The sequence below is a fragment of the Achroia grisella genome, unplaced genomic scaffold (assembly GCF_030625045.1).
Source record: "Achroia grisella isolate CSIRO2021 unplaced genomic scaffold, CSIRO_AGI_Agris_v1 utg546, whole genome shotgun sequence".
NCBI lineage: Eukaryota > Metazoa > Arthropoda > Insecta > Lepidoptera > Pyralidae > Achroia > Achroia grisella.
Window position 1 is genome coordinate 6,209,667 of NW_026712931.1, and position 17,454 is coordinate 6,227,120.

Below are 17,454 nucleotides of genomic sequence, written 5' to 3' on the forward strand. Positions count from 1 at the left end.
AATTATCCAGTACTAAGTTTATAGATGGTTGTAATTATATTAATTATATCTACTCATTTTATATTTATTCACATCTGATGCTCTTTACCTTTGTATAATGTACAAAGGATATGCTTTGGAGTGGGTGTGCACGGATATGTCGCAGTCCATTGCATCCGCCTGAAAATATGTATTAGGCGCACCATTGTTATCAACTTTAAGATAGTTAGCCCGTATGATAATACTTCGTATCGCATATAATTTTGACCGATTTTCGTAGATCTAATTCTCGTACATACTTGTATGAGGGTGATAATGTCTACGCCCGTCAGCATTCTGTACAATGTGCACATAGCCAACAGCATCCTGTATCACAGTGAACATAGCATAGCTGCTAGTATTCCGCAGCATGCGCAAGTAGCAGGCCCCTACCAAAATGATAGGCACTCATATGTCTATATCCGAATTGTAAAATGCACTCCGACGCACTCTGTTTGACATAAATTTCACTTTGAGCTAAAATGAGTGTGCACCCCGTTTCGATTCGTATCACATAAATCTTAATTTGAAATAAAATGAGTATATTAGGTAGCTATAAATAATTTATTAAGCTTTTAATGAATATGAAAGATACGATAAAATTTATTATGTCAATTTTTCTCAGAAGTCTCTGTTTAAGTATGTACTTTGAAATAAAAAATTAATAAGGAATGTCAGTACCTATTCCAATTTAAGGAAATTAATATCGTATATCGGATAATTTTATTAATGTATGATAAATTTGAACATCGCCCTTTTAGTTTAATTTTAAATACATTATATAAGCTTTCGAATAGATTGATGTGTGTTATAAAATTTGTATGTATTATTTTTAACAAATTATACCTGACAGATAGAGTCTGTTCATAAAGTCATAGAACAACTCAATGTATACATTTTCATTAAAAAAAACTTGTTACTATGGCACCTGTAAGATCGTTTATTAGTTTTTGCGATAGTCCTCATAATTATAGTTGATTGTTGTGTATGTATATTTGTTCGTTGTCAGTTGTCATGTCATGCAAGTTACAGTAAATTACTGAAACAGCAATTTACGCCGTCATGATTCGATTGTCATTTATCATCACAGCATGCACGTTACACAATTGGCCTGTCCACAAACTAATTAATAGTAGATTTATACAAAACTTGCGTGTAGGCGGATAGGTAAATGTCTATCAATTATGAACATAAATTATATAACGTTTAAATTTGAAGTCTATGGCGTCAATAATATTATTTCATGAAAAATAGTGATTTCATTAAGCCTTTAATTCGGTCACAGGTTATAAAATTAAGTACTTGTGCTCCATGCAGTAGTGCCCCGTGCACTAGTGAACCGTGCCACCACTCGCCATATAATTTTAAAATAAATTGCGGATAGTCTTGTCTTCTGGCCCGCTGAATCACGTAGCATCTTCCGCCCTCACTATTACTTCTTTTTGCTAAACATTCCTTATGACCGTTTTATTTTTGCTCGTCTGTTTAGGTAAAATGGTAGCTACTTAACAACTTATAATCTTCCGCAAGAAATGACTAGTCAAATTTTTTTGTTTTTTTTGGAATCCGACTAGTAGTTCCTGACATTAGCACATCGAATCACAAAAACAGGCTCTTCAGCTTTCTATATGAATATAGATTTAATATAGATAGTATTGCTGTCGCTGGACTATTATTAATTAGAGCATTGTATCATTCAGTTTAAATTAACACGTTGGTATTTGTAACAGTCCTAAAATAACATCCATTGTTATGACGAGTGATGGGTCAATTACGTATAATTACTATATGTTTGAGTATTCTGTAGAGTTGTCAGAGTGAACTTAATATTATATTTTAATTAAAATATTTAAATATATACTCGTATTGACATGATAACTACAGGCTTTTAATTTTATTGACATAATATTTTATAAAGGTGATTAATTTTCTAAGGATCGATTATTTTGGAAAATGTAGATGTATATTACATTAACGAAACACATACATACACTACTAACGCAATAATTATAAAAATTAATTTAACCCGGCATTAAAATATTCTAATAAATTGTAGCTAAGAACTATCTCAGTCACGTCATGTTACCTTTTAAATAAAAAAAAATCGTATCGTAATTAATACATTTAGGAACTACGATGCTACAGATACTCTTATTCGTCGATGGTTAAAAATACCAATCGAACAACAACTACATGATGCGTCGTTAAATAAACTATGTTTTGTTAGAACTGACATAAACTATATTTAGATTTGAGTACACCCATTAACATACCGCTTGTTAAATCTAAAAATGTCAAAACTATTTTCTCTTGATGCGTGACATTGCTCCATGGACGTTGTAATCATCAGCTTGCTATTATTAACACAGAAAATATTTCAGTCTTCTAACATGAATCAAACACAACAGTGCTGAATATTATAATCATATTTTTTCCAATATCACGATATTTTCACGGTTATACATTCAATGTTTGGGTTTACCTTACATGAAAAGCCTTTTATCTACGACGCCTTGCCCCAACAATTACCTGGTGGTTTACCGAAATACTGCCAACCTCTTTGTACTGATTATTTGCCCTAACCCATTCAGTGTGGGAATGTTTTGTTAACGTATTTCTTTTCCGCAATCGATGAAGCTATTTTCCTTGAGGCCCACTTGTTCATTTAAACACGTCTCTATCTAAAGTAACCATTAGGGATAAAATATATATTTATACATATATATAGTACGACGACTTATCTGGAAAATGTGTGTTTGCAAGTGTCGGAAACGTGTTTATTTCTCGAGAATTTGGATTATCGTTGTTAGTAACTGTAGACGGTAACCGAAGATTGATGAATGTGAAGCAAAAGAGATTTGTCAAGACAGAACAAGTGACGCTCTGCGGTATCCTGTCGCTTTAATATTGTATTATGTTTTAAAGTGAGTATCTGTACTATACTATTTATATACCTATATAACATTGAAATGGCTGTGTGGGCTTTATTTATTTGAACATTTTGTAAACAGTACGCATTGCAAATTATATCTGACACTATTCATCTATATTTAATCATACTCCACTACGAGATGAGTGATCCCGCATATCTGTAACGGTTTAATAATAATGTTTTGAGTTTTTGACGTGAAAAACTTTAGTTACACAAATAAATCTATCTATATAAATTGCAAACACTTAAAAAAGTATACGTAATATACTGTGGAGTCTCGATCATTTCGCAATGTAGGAGATTACAAGATTATTTATATTTAAATTTGATTAATTCGTTTCAGTCTGCTACCACCAAAGCGCAGCTAAGTATAAATTGCTGACTGACAATCAATTAGTAATAAGAGAAATTACGTCCGTATCTAATAAATCTAAATAATTTAATTATGTAGAGGCAATAATTTAAATGTCACTTACATATTGAGATAGAATTTATTTACCTCGAGACTCGAGACAAGTGGGTTCTTCACTAGGAGTTATATATACGATTATGTCAAAAGTTGTCATGGTGTAATATCCAATTCAATTTGTCAGACGAATTATTTCTCGTTCAACATAACTTGAAATATTGGATTTCAAAGACCAGAAGGTTTTTTCTCATTCTATTCAAAGTAATAACTTAGAATTTGTTTAAGACATTTTACCTCCAAGTTTGAACGTTCAAGTAGATTACTCTGCTTTCTATTGTGTATAATCAGTCGTTCACTGCTCAGTTCACAGGTTCAATAATCCTTTCAGGAATAGTTCAAGTGAGTCAACGATTAGGAATCAGTGCGTGGTGATTGGCCCTGCCCTGACCCTTATCAGTCACACACCATTTTCGCGGTTGATTGAACACTATGATGTCGCCAGGAAGTTATCTATTCATTTAAATTCAAATACATACGCATTTGTTTGTTTAGTAGGTGAACATTGGCCGCATGATTGTCATCTGTTTAGACTTCAAACGCAATTCCAATTCACTTGTTATTTTATTACCAAATCAAAACAATGCAATTGTTTTACAGCATAAGCACTATATATATTCTGTAACCAATGATGTGATAAACGATAATCAATTGTAAATTTTGCCATTTGCTGCAAAACATAGCCATTATTTATTTTCTTTTAATAAATTGTAAACTCGTGAAGATTTTTGCAATTTTTTTAATATAAATTCAGGGTCAATATAGAAGTTACTACTAATATGGAATAAGAGAAAAGTGAAAGAAAGAAGACGGTATCTAATTCTACATACTTAGGCTCGGTAGTCTAGCGCTTTAGCACAAAGTAAAGAGGTTACTTCAGATAGTCGCGGGTTTGATTTCTTATTATATATGTATAATTTAGGATATTACGTATGTATTTAAAAAAATGTGTACAAGTATTTATATCAGTTTTTTCGTACTCATGACACAAGCTCTTCTTAGCTTGGGATTAGATGGTGTTGTGTGAATTTTCCAGCTGTAACATTATTATTATATTTTACTGACTTTAAATAGAATACTAACTAAAATAAGATTCTAGACCTATACACAAAAAGTATTATCAAATATTACATTCCTATTATGAAAAAGTGTGAAATTATTTATCTATTTTTCTCTACGGTTTAGATTATTAGCTATTCATTACAAAATTGGATATACCATACATAAATATTTAGATGAAGAAGAACATAGAATGATCAATAGTCTAAAATATATTTTATAAATAAATGTAATTTGGTCCACCTTTTGTCAGGTGGACGAATTTAATACAGATTAAAATATATTTAATAACGATTGTGAATGTGATATTCCAATTATTTGCCACATGCATATACTAAATCAAGTCGTTGTCTTTCTTGCACTTTTTTGCATAAAGAATATTATTCGAGAAAGCTTTAAAATGCTTCGTGATTCATGATGCTATCTCGAAAATTTATTGTCAACAGTGCCAACCAAGATACTGTAAAAAACCTGGTGTAACTATAACTTAAATTAGGTGCGCTCGTTTTTATACCCCTGTATAACCCGTGTTTTATATACTTAGGAACTGGTGTAGTTTTTTTTTCTTCAATATCCGTCTTTATAATATGTTTCATTTCCGTATAATATATATACCTATATTTCATTCGCTTATATTTAATAATGTTAGGGTTCACGTACAACTCATGTATTACGATTGTTACACAATATATGGCGTGCTCGCGTCACGACAGTCGTAAACAGTAAACATTCGGCCAAACATGTATACAAATATTTATGGTCGTGTGTTATATTATTATTGCCTACCTATTTTATTACCAGTACGCCTTTTTCTCTTTAGTACAGATAGATAAACCGGTCCATTTTCTGCATGGCTACATATAGATAGTACAAAATTATAGAATTCACAACTTTTCTCAACACAATATTCACAGATTTTTGATCTTAGGTTCGAAGACATTTTTAATTCTGTATAAGTTTGTACGAGACCTACATCATGTACGAGGTTGGAGAGCCAAATCGATAGAAAACAAGAACAAGATTTTATCACATTTTTACTTCATGTTACGAGGCTATAAGTTCTAAGGCTGTCAACCCTGAAACATCACTAACAGTAGATCTTTAATGGGTTGTTATCACGATAATTGTAATGAAATACATTTTTATCAGTTTATTATTTCCTTGATAAAATGTAATAAATCAAACACTTGAGTAATCGTCAATGATTATATTCTCTCATTTATTTCCTACAATAAATTACAATCTAGATCCGTCTCTTTGCTATAATTTAACGTCAAACCTTTGATAAGTTACTGCATTTTTTAAATATTGACAACCCTTATCTAAAAGTATGCGGAAAATCACACAATTACAGAAACTTGTATAGTGGATGTTTGTATGAAACCGCAAAACAATGAGTAATCGCAACGGAAGCATCTACTAGTGGGAGCGACCTTCACAGACATGAATCAGCGGTTGTTACCGTAGACTTGGCTGCGCCATAAAAGGGTCTTGACGATTTGCCTGGCACTGTCCAATAGCTCTACGTTCCGGAATGTTACCAATTGAAATCTCATTTGAATGGACTGCGTAATCGATTTGAGTGACGCCCGTATTTATTTTAGCCTTGAATTCTCTGTGAATGAATTGTTCTAACGTACCTATTGTTTATGTTCGGATTAAAAATATGATTCGTTAAATAAGTTCTCTGGCTGATTGTTGTATGTATTGATTATTGTTGTTTCGGTTAATTGAAGAATTCCCATTTATTAGCCGGTTTTATTTACTAGTACTAGGGAGACTCGTTTGATAGTAGTAATGGGGACTATTATCAATATTTTTATCTGGTGGCTAAGTAATTTGACTTCCCACTAATCCTTTCATCTCTTCATATTGTTAGTATACAGTGTACACTAGAGCAAGCAGGATCATTGTTCCACCATTACCAATTTAAAAATAAAATACAACGAGCAATACACTAATCCTAAATTTCATTTTTATCTTGTCTATTAGGTAAATTCTCAATTTACCATCGCATTTATTTTCCAAGTCTCAAATTTATATAACACGATTACCTAACTTGGCGCCCGACCAAAAGATTAAAGCTGCGATTTTAAATTGAAAATTAAGTGAATAAAAGTCCGATTAATCCCTGTTAGTAGATGACACTGTAGTCTCCCACCATCAGCATAATAAGGTCATTTAGGGAGTGATTTATGTTTTGATATTTATGCTAAAAATGCTTACCTCGACTTTAGTCCCTTTAGATTTTTTATTTTCCGACGTGCGTCATCGGTTCAACGTGTCTATTATGCGGTCGTTGATTGATAGTCGACTTCCGCACGGGTCGTTGATAGATAATAGTTATTTACCCTACTAGCCCTGTCCACATACATATTTTATATATAGATCTACTGATACGAGTAGATATATAGTTGAACAAGGAACTTAATATCGTTTTGCTTTATTGGTTTCTTCACGTTCATGTATCATGTTGCTTCTATTTCTGACTGTAACTTCATACGTCTACTTCAGACAATTGATTACTTTGCAAATGTTTTAAGTTTACTGTACCTACACATGATGTCTATTCTGCGGGTATAATACGTAAACATAAACGTTAAATGTCTTAAACTGTTTCAAAGAAAAAAAAGATTGTAACTAGGTGGAAAAAGGACGCTAAAAGTCTATCCTAGCCTATATCATATCATATATGATATAATATCATATAGGTGCCTATTTCAATTTTAATATTACTTGATAAAGTTATTATTTGGAATTTATGTATAAATTTTGACAAGTTGTCGCAAGTTTTCAAGCTCTGCGATCAAACCCTGATCAATTTATCGTTAGAATCAATCTAAATCATGTATTTATATAGACCGTAGGATGCGATATTATTGAATATAACGTCTATTTGATTTCAATTACATGGCGTTAAAAGTCAAATTGGGTTGTCGGGGATGCGCACATAGAAGACCCTGTTGTTTCAGGCGTCTATAGGCTACGGTAACCGTTTATATTCAGATGGGCTGGCAACACTTGACGGCAAGGTAGGCCTGTTACTTTTAGCATCGGCGAATGATTTTTCGCGAAATTTACGCCATATCGGAACGCTTTATGCTGCGTACAAGTAACAACCAGATGTGGCGATTAAGTCGCTTTTTAGAAGTCGCAACAATTTAAAGAATTCCCTGAAACCTCTGCAAGACTTGGGTTTAGTATGAATACACGTGGACTAAACATAACAAATCACTAAAATGCAGCAATCAAACAACAAAATTGTCACATCGCATTCCAGTACAGAAAATATTAGAATAAAACTCTATTAGAAAATAGTTTATTTAATATGCAAAATGATTTTAAATTTTCATAAGCAGGTCATTAATGGGGTGCCAAACTCATGTGCGTATGTTTGTTTCAAAGTCATATACAAAAATGTGTCAGATAGATAGTCTACAGTTTTAGAAAGATGGTTGTATGTTCTTTTTAAAACAACTTTTTAATTTTCACATTTTATTTAAGATTTTAGAATGAAGAATAAAGATGTAGAGTACCAATTTAATATATAAAGCAATGTAAGAATTATTCCCGCTATTAGTTTGGATTGTAATTTCCTGAGATTAAATATTTTTAAAATGTTTTCGTTCAACTCTACTGGACGAGATTTCATACTTCACTACACATGGAGAGGCAAAACAGTCGATGTTTATGCTACATGTACATATTACCATGATCTATAAATTAAATACCTGTTTAATCTATTATTTAATCTATACATTACTGTAGGTATATGTGTACCAAATTTCATCAGTATAAATAACAATTCATGAACCTACAGATTTCTTATCAGAAATTAAACTCCATTTTTCACAGTGCATCGCTGCAACCACAAAATTATGAATGTTAATCTTTTGAAATATGGTGTATGGCTTTAAATGATAACAAAAGTTGTCCGAGTTTATTAACCACATTTATAACGACTAGTAACTGTTTGTGCCCCTAATGTAACATTAATAGTAATTCTCCAACGCTTAAATGTACGGGCTCTATTGGTTCAATTGTTGTTGTTCAACTGCAGGCAATTACGTAAGCATCTTATGATGCAGGGTTCGTTGTACCCACGCATCACGTCAACAATGTTTGACGACCGAATTCAATGTAATGTTACTGTACTATTAATTCTAGTTCTATTTCCAGTGCCCAATAGTTGCTTGCTATTGCTACAAAAAGATCAAAATCTAATTTCGTTGTTAATGATGAATATTTTCTGCCAATTGCTAGATTATAGGTTTACTACGAATTATATATCAGTAATGAATAAGGTATCTAAGTAATCTATGTACTTAATTTAGCATAATACTATAATCCAACGATTTTGTGAAAATGAACGTGAGATAAATACGTACTGGCAATGAGTCCGTGACTATAATCCATGTTCGTTTATTATAATTATGTATCATTGATATTTATTATAAGTAAATAATAATAGAATTAGTCTCATTTTAAGTACTAATTACCGTCTGACATACTCTAAGGAAATTCCAGGAAATTCTAAAATAGTCTTATTCTGATAATGTTGATAAGTTCATCGAACTTTTTATTATTTAACTCGCACACTTTCCGTTGGCAGATTATCAAACTATTTACATATCGAATGAAATAATATAAACACTATTAGTATCGAGAGATGTACTAGTAACGTCTATTATTGTATGAGTATCTTCACCCCTTTAACCGTCCTTCAAATCTAGTCACCTTTTGCAATTATTAGACATTTAAGTGTGTTTTTACCTAGTATATAAAATAGTTTCGGATTTTATTGGTCACGGATAAATGTAGGTCTCTATATTGTTACCAACAAGCCTATAATTATATTGCTCAATAAATAATTATTATAATAGTAGTAATAATAACTCACTACAGGACCTAGAGGTCGCTATGTAAATAGCGACCTCTAGGTCTGAACTATGCAGAGCTTGTGTTATGAGTGCTAGACAACTGACAGATATACTCAAATATTTGTTTTGGTAAATGCAAAGATAAATATATATAGAAAACACCTAGTCCAATAATAACCATACTCATAAAACTATTTTTTGTACCATGCGAGAAATCGAACCTTGCGATCACCAGAGATTAGGCTGTATGCAAAACCGCTAGATTACTGAGGCCGTCAATGAATAGACCATTTAAAAAAATATATTTAATTCCCTTGTCTCTCTCTTGTTGATTTTCAGAAAATTCTTTTAGTTTCATCTGTATATATGACTCTATCCATTTCTCTTTAATAGTTAGGTGTACAAGAATTTTCTGTTCAAAATTGTTGATATGTATTAATCACTTTGTCAATACATGTATGTTCTATTCCTTAAATAGTATTTCATTTAGATGCATTCTAAAAAAGTTATATTATTTGGCTCTTTCTTTATTAAGGTCTAATCGACTTACTCTAAGAATTCCAAACATTGCTCAAGTAAATCAAAAGAGGACGTTTAATGAGCATTAAAGAGCTGATGATGTTAACAAACTTTCCCAAGGGAGTCAGGGACAGTCATTAACCCGGTGCTAACAATTCAGGGCAAACAATCGACCGATGCAGTTTAAACAAACTGACGGGCAGTATAATCATAGTGAGTCATAAGTACGGCAGACGTAGATCTAATATTAAAACTTCAGACTAATGTTTACTAAATTTAAAGAGTTGTGTTTAGTTTTTACTCATTTACGAGTACTACAACTTGTTTAAAGTTCAAATTATTAACACTTATACAATGTAAACATGGCTATTAACATGGCTAAATTACATGTTTATGCTTGTTTTTAAAAGTTTTTATTCAACGATACACATTATACGTACTTCGGACAAATCTAAACCAGTTTTAGTTATTAGCATTGATCTTAATAAATAGATATAAGTCGGTGCTAGTGCAATATTGTAATGTCCGATAGCTGGTCGGTTATAAGCTATAAATACTAACGATTTTAAGCGTTAGTCAAAATGATGTGATAAAGAAATTCCTGGCATGAAGAACAGACAAGAAACTGTATTGTTGTTCTCTAATCAGGTAGACCACCCATCTTATGGTAAACGACTACCGAAGTCTAGAAACGTCTAAAACACCTAACACACCACACAAACGCGATGTGACATTCACATCGCGTTTGAGGCGACCCTTAAGAAGCCTTAATATATCCTTCTTAAACCCATGTTCTATAAGTGAAACTGCCCTGAAACGATATCAGAATCAGCCAGAGATAAATAAATAACAATTATCAGCCTCCATTTGCGATCATTTATATGTAAATATAATCTTATTGTGATATATACAATTAGAAACGATTTGCAAGCTTAATATTCCCATTAGAGTGAATTATCAAGGGTTTATTATGTAATGGCCTCTATATTATCATTTAACGCAGTAGGTATTGTGTCAATAAAGTGACTAGGTACTAGGATATCAGTAGCAAGGAGGCGAGTTTCCGATCCACTGGAGCGTTACGTCCCCTTAATAATGTTAAGCGATACAAAGGTAAGGGCCACGGTACAACAAGCTGGAGTGTATGTAAACTTTGACCTTTCTTTGAATCAATAAAAAGTTTCACATCATAGTTTTATATATAGATTTACCTATGGCTAACCCATGATAAGTATTGGTATATAATATTGCTATTGGTCAAATAGTTTTGTTTTTAATTAGCGTATGTCGGATTTTATTAGAGTCGCTCTATAATATGTTTCTAATTGAATTATTAGATGGAATATTTTGAAATTATTCTATCTTTTATACTTTTTTGTATATTATTTATGTATGTTTAGAGATAGATAGGATATTATTGCCAGATGTAGAAAATTTTGTCTTATAATCACGACATGAGCTAAAATTATTTATCTAGTTGGCCCCATTACTTTAAAAGTGCGCAAATATTGATTTTATAGTACTAAAAGTATGTCAATAGGCTATTTTATCTGTTGGCTCCTCTCGGCCTAGATATTTATATCATTATTGTGTATTTAAAATTAATTGAACTGCGTAAAATTTTATACACTATTACACAAAATTTATACAATTTCTATTGAAAAAGTTTACCATATGAATATTATAAAGGTCTTTAATTTAATGTTCATATTGTATACTTTGTATGAGAAAATAGTAATGCGATAAAGGCAAGGCTATAATGATGATAAATTTAAGTACGTCTATAACGTTAATAAATCTATAAATGTAAAAGACAATTTTAATTCTTTATTAAAATGGGTTGCATTTATAAACTAGCTTAGACAATTGTATTAATTTAAAATTTATATGAATAACTAATGATTGATTTACAAAATAAATCTAATTGTGATAGTGACACGTTTTTCATACAAAATTATTCGATTTCGATGTCTTTTCAACAACGTATGGTAGTTAGTTTTATAATACGTATATACATATATGATGTTATATCTAAATACTTAATAAATTTGGCATACACACATAACATAGAAATGTGTGTAATTAGACGTTTTGAATGGAAATAATGCCTACTTTATAACTTTACATTACTTGTGAATATTACCTACGATTAACACATCCTTCCAAGTCCCAAATACACGCGAAGAAAGGCAAGTTGGTTCGCCAAATTTCCGAATTCGCTCAACTGAATTTGAAGCCGGTCCTTCATTAGTGCAATGCGAATGCTAGCCCACCACAGAACTCACCAATCCATTCAGTAGTTACTTAATAAGATTAGATGCTGATACTTTTGTCTATCACGGCGTAGTCTGCATTAAAATTATGGCGAGCACAAATTTTGTGGTTTTTGTGGAGAACTTTCGGACTGCAGCATTTATTTGAAATCTTTTGTAGAATATTGTAATATGTGTCGGGTAGTTCATGGAACTAAAATTTTAATTTTAGAAAATCAACTGTAAAGATTTAAATTTGAGGACGATTTCTCAAAATTTGCAATATCATGTATATGCGATGCAAACTCATGTATATGTTCAACCTAAGCAATATAGTGGCGGCCCACTAATTAATTAATTTAGACCCCGATAATTATTCAGTTTTAATTTTCTTTCTCTTACGCCTTCATGATATTACGATACTTTTAACTTTATTAGCATTGTTAGTGGAATTATTTTATTCTTCTCTGTTAATTATTCAAAGAGAACTTTTGTATAATTTGTGAGTGTTCTAGGTGTAACATTAACACATGGGTATATTATATATAATTTTCACTACACACTGTAATTTCAAGAATGCTTAACTTTCTCCTCACTAGATTAGCATCAACATAAAAATCCACTTTCTTATTGTAAATGTATTTGGTTATTCTTCTATCCATAGCACTATAAAAATGAAAATATTAACAGAACTGTATTTTGTATATTTGAATTCCATGTACATTTACTATAGACATTTTAGCACAAAGTTTAACCATCTTATCGGCATTCACGAGTTAATTATGGTAATCTTCTAAGCTTGATGTAAGTTCTCGTCGTCTAATACCATACGTATAGTCAGATAAGACGGCAATAACGGTTTACGGCATACGAAGACTGCGTTTGAGTAAAGTTACAACTTCATATCATAGGCGTTAGAAATGACGCATCAGGTTAGAATTGCATCTGTATTTTCGCGTTGGAACTGTACAACAAAAATATAACATTTATGTAACTAACAGAAAACGTATACATTGTCACAATGTATATAAAGTTTGACCTGATATACTTACACGTACGTACTTACAAATACGTTGGTTCCTGATATTTTGTGAATCTGATAGAAACAGATCAGAATCACATATCGAAAATATTGATTTCAATATTAGTAACATCGGTAGTAATCTATAATATGTGTACAAACCATACCGACATGAAATATGTATAGCTGGTATGCTAAATTAATATCATAGAGAACAACACAACAGTATATAAGCGATAGTGCCGACATCTAATACACGGCTTGCAATCAATTGATATATATATATTAACTGTATGCTATATGTATCATCCCTAACTATTAATACATATCTAGTCGGTATTGTATCTCTGGAGATACAATACCGACTAGATATGTATTAATAAACCTACAAGAAACGTCTGGACGTTTCTTGTAGGTTTCTCATATATAGAATATCCCGCGTTAAACTATTTTTTGAGACTTTTATTGTTGTCTACTTATTAGTAGTAATATGATATTATAATAATAAATATGGTATCCGCTCCGATATAAAAATATCTTGAATTATCTGTGTTGTGTGTGTTGACCTTTACTATTGACTACCGTTCAACCTACTAATAGGTCAGATACACAATAGGTTTTTGTATATGCGGTATTATGGTAAATGTGAGTGGAATTGTATAACATAACAAGGTTAGCTATTAAAAGTTGTTGTTTGATTTGCATATGGGCCGTTCCTTCCTGTGCCATGACACTGTTGATGTCGTTACTATACATTAACTGGTCGCATTGACACCGTGTCGATGTCCGGCCAATGTCAAATTAATTACGCTCCATTAATAATAGAGAATGCTAATAAAATCAATACAAGTGAAGCATATTAAGTAATATTTGAAGAAAATCTAGAAGAGTATTACGGGGCGGCAGCAAACTAAACACGTAGATTATTAGTTTCTTCTTTTATATTTTTTATATAAGCTACTTATATAAAAATATACATACTATTCTATTCTCCTTGAGCGTTTTTAAACAAAATAGAACTGAACACAATTTTCGTGGGTTTCTTTTAGACAAACAGTAGGACCTTAAAGGTCAAATCTAAGGTATAAATCGGGATAGATCCAAATGTTCTCTAATCACAGCAATTTATATTATAAAAAGAAATCTTAGGGAAGTGATGGTTTATATATTACTCAGTAATACTTAGCAAAATGGTATAATATAGTTTAATTATATATAGCTATACATTTTATTTTGTTTCCTTTTTGTTGCTATTTTTCTTTTAATCAAATTACAATGCCACAACTGTTATAATATTTGCAATAAATTGAAATTTAATATTTTACCATTGAAAGTGGACGAAGCAGTCTTTTTTACCTTAGTCGCATATACTATTTTGTATATTCTGTGCTCGTATGCAGCATCTGCAACAATTTATTGGAACGAAGGACCTTAACGTACGTTACAGTCCAGACGTTCGCTGAATGAGAGCCCAGCGGAAAAAAGTGTAATCCGACGTCTGTCACCGGGTTTCGCCCGTAGCGACTACGCTGTGCTATTGGCCAAATATTGTACAACTAATAATGCTGTAAATTGCCAATCATATAGATTGGCAATTTTATTTATTTCGCATTAAATTATATTAATTGCAATTCCAATAAATAAAGTAAAATATTGTCGGAAAATCAAGTCCCAAACTAGACAATTGTTTTCTTTTCTAAACCACTATAGAACAAAAATGATGTAAACATGAAAATGGAAATTGTTTGTGATAACAAAGTCCTTTTGCTTAAAACTTTTTTAGATTTACCACAGAAAAGGTAGCATGTAATATCGAAGTATCTGCATTCAATTATATGCACTTTGCACCTACCACTTCAATCTCAATTTTAATAATTCTGTTGGGATAGCCTTAAACATTAATTTAGTTCTTATATAACGAAATAGATTCATTTTCGACCTAATATCGTGTCAAAATGTTATAATTATATAGATATAGATTTTGATGATATTTAATATAAATAAATTGTTAATTCAACTTTTCATTAACAGAACACTTTTTCTTCATTCAAAGAAATAATTAATCTTATACAATACTAGCTACTCGCCCCGGCTTCACACGGGTGTACAGGTATTATATATATAGACCTTCCTCTTGAATCACTCTATCTATTAAAAAACCGCTTCGTAATCAGTTGCGTTTAAAGATTTAAGCATAAGCATAAGCACGGACATACAACGACAGCGACTTTATTTTATACTATGTAATGATACATTAAGCTACTTATACGTTGCTAGAAACTATTGTAAATTAGTTGAGTACACTGATTTGCTTTAAGAACATGTATCCAATCGTGAATTTCATTGTTATTTTCACCAAAAGTCCAAATTTTATTGCGTGTTTTTGAAAGGGTCTCTAAAAGGCGAATCGTCGGTACTACGGATATTTATATGACAGGAATAAAAAAGTAGTATTGAAATGGAGAATCTTTTTACGGATTATGCCGTCAGCAGGAATAAGGAAAAGGTCTACACTGTCAAATAGATAACCGATCACAGCTATCGCACCACAAAATTACAATGAGTGTTAAAAATATGGTATGAGTGTTCAAAAGTGAGAATAACACATTACCCGAATCACTTCTTGAGGTTCGACAGTCTCAAAATAGAATCTCAGTCCAACCATCTGAATCTTAAATTATTTTTTCCAAAATTGCCTTATTAGTTATCTTCCATCGTAAAAAGTGACCTACAATGTTAGGTGTCGTTGTCATTGTTAAATGATCTAAAGCTATTAGTCCTCAGTGAATAATTCTCCTATTTATAAGCGGTTTGTTGAAGATTTGGACGTTCGCTACATATACTAAATCGTGTGAGACAAAAAATAAAAATACTGCTGTAAATATTTTTACTTTCATAAAACCTATCACTCTTGAGAATGTTAAAGCTGTTGCTATAAAATGCTACTTTAAAATATATTACTCGTAAATAGGATGTTATTATTGCTGACTAAAATGAATATATTTGTTTATTCTTTATTGTACGAAATCACGTGGACAGAAGGCGAACATAATGCCATTTGACATTCTCTACCAGGTAACCTTTAGGTAGAAATAGAAAGACTTGTAAAGCAGTAATGGCGAAAAACTTATAATAGCTATATAGCTATTATAGTTATTCGCTATTACTGTTTATATAAATATATTATTATTAAGTAACATTTTCCTAATAAACCTCGAGGAGGAGGAGAAGCTAATTTAACGTTAGCAGTAAACTACGATTATATCTATCTTGTGTGTTTGTAGTGTATGTACAGCTTTGTTTGCTGAACTTAAACTTTACAAAGCCTGAAATATCAGGTTATTATCAATTCTTTTATAGATATTATAGTTGATATAGGAGCATAGTTTATCGCGAGATACTATAAGCAGTGTAAGAAAATTGGTACAATCATTTTTAAATTACACATCCATTAAATTGCTTTTGTTTATTTAGCTATACCGTACCATTGGACTACATGTTTGTCTAACATTTCTTATTCGCCACTTAAGAGCCCTCATTAGACATTCAATCCCGCTAGTGCTCGTAAATGAGCCGTGAGCAGAAAACGGCTGTAGCCTAGTAGTCGTGACCTACATCGTTGCCACCAGGAAAGTATGGCGTAAAATGTCCCGCGGCATATTGTGGCGCCGAATTTATTGTGAGCTAAAATCACCAACGCCCAACCTAATTTTATAAGCATTTATCGCACTCTCTGGCTGGTGAAAATGTTAAAGGTAATTCATTTTTTTTGTGTAAAAAATTTGTGATTAATATTCTAAAACCAACAATTTTGCTACATATCACTAGATCGCAATACCCTTCCATATCTAAGATAGGGTGTTATGAAATTATTTATGGTTATTTAGTTTAAATTAAAATTTGAAATAGGTTATTCTCTATATTAGTAGAGCATTAGTAGAGCTTAGTCATATTGCCATCTTAAATGTGTTTTTTGATAATTTATTTACAGGGTATGAATGTTAGATACTTACCTACATAAATATTATCCGGATTCACTTGGGCACTATAAATTTCGTGAATGTTTTACTACAAATGGGAATAAACCAGCACAGTTGCACTAAAAGTAGCTAAAAATAAAACGAACAAAAATAACGGTCACCAAGAGGACCTTTGCACAAATGTCAAGTAATTCAAAGATTATAGCTTACTATTTGTACTGTTCTTGTTTAAATTATACTATTTCTACATAAAAAAATATTTAATAGATCTTATAATGTTGATAATAGATCTTATATTGTTTCTAAATACTGCAGCTTTATTATTAA

At 31.5% G+C, this 17,454-nt stretch overlaps 1 protein-coding gene across 3 annotated transcripts in view; it reads left to right on the forward strand.

The window, feature by feature from the left end:
* The window catches only part of LOC131848002 (cyclin-dependent kinase 14), a 90,722-nt gene that overhangs the window by 34,887 nt on the left and 38,381 nt on the right, over positions 1-17,454 (forward strand). The gene's annotated exons all lie outside the window — the stretch shown is intronic.